Source organism: Tupaia chinensis, unplaced genomic scaffold, assembly GCF_000334495.1.
Source record: "Tupaia chinensis unplaced genomic scaffold, TupChi_1.0 Scaffold000415_1, whole genome shotgun sequence".
Classification (NCBI taxonomy): Eukaryota; Metazoa; Chordata; class Mammalia; order Scandentia; family Tupaiidae; genus Tupaia; species Tupaia belangeri.
The window spans coordinates 1183481-1184186 of NW_006159920.1; the positions used below are offsets into that span (position 1 = coordinate 1183481).

Sequence of the window (706 nt, forward strand, 5' to 3'; positions counted from 1 at the left end):
GCACACGCGCCCGGCGTGAGATTTAAGCCACCGGGTCTGAGACGCGAACCGCAGTCGACTACGTGGGAGTCCAGCGACACAGCCATTACGCTAACTGCTGGTTCCCCCTATGAATTTTTGTTTTGGTTTTTTTGTTATTTTTTTTAAAGTTTTTGCCATAGGACACATGTGCTTATGGAGAGAAAGAAGGAAAGTGAGAAATCCCCACCACCACCAGGGATGGGGTGGCCACATTGCAATCCCTTCTCTTCCATTTGCCTTTTTTTTTTTTTTTTTGGAGAGGTTTTTGCTATAGGGAGCGGGCGCTCACCAGGAAGACAGAGAGACAGAAAGAGAGAAATCACCCCCCCAGGGGAGAAGGCCATGCCACAGTCCCTTCTCCTCCATTCTCCTCTTGGGATCTTAGGCACGCACACACAAGTGCCCAGCGTGAGTTTGAGCCCTCGGGTCTGGGACTCAAACCGCGGTCGACTCCATGGGAGTCCAGCGACATAGCCATTACGCTAACTGCTGGTCCCTCCTCCATTTGCCTCTTAAGATTTTGGGCATGCACATGTGCCTGACCTGATTTTCAAGCCGCCAGGTTTGGGATTTAAACCGTCGTCAGCCATGTAGAAATGCTGGCCCCTATAGTTGATTGTTTTAGAGTTTGTTTGTTTGTTTGTTTAAAGAATTATTTTATTTAACTTTATTTTATTTTAATTTG

The 706-nt window shown here is 47.5% G+C and overlaps 1 protein-coding gene across 1 annotated transcript in view; it reads left to right on the top strand.

The window, feature by feature from the left end:
* The window catches only part of HEG1 (heart development protein with EGF like domains 1), a gene marked incomplete at its 5' end in the record, with an annotated part of 92464 nt that overhangs the window by 38168 nt on the left and 53590 nt on the right, over nt 1-706 (top strand). The gene's annotated exons all lie outside the window — the stretch shown is intronic.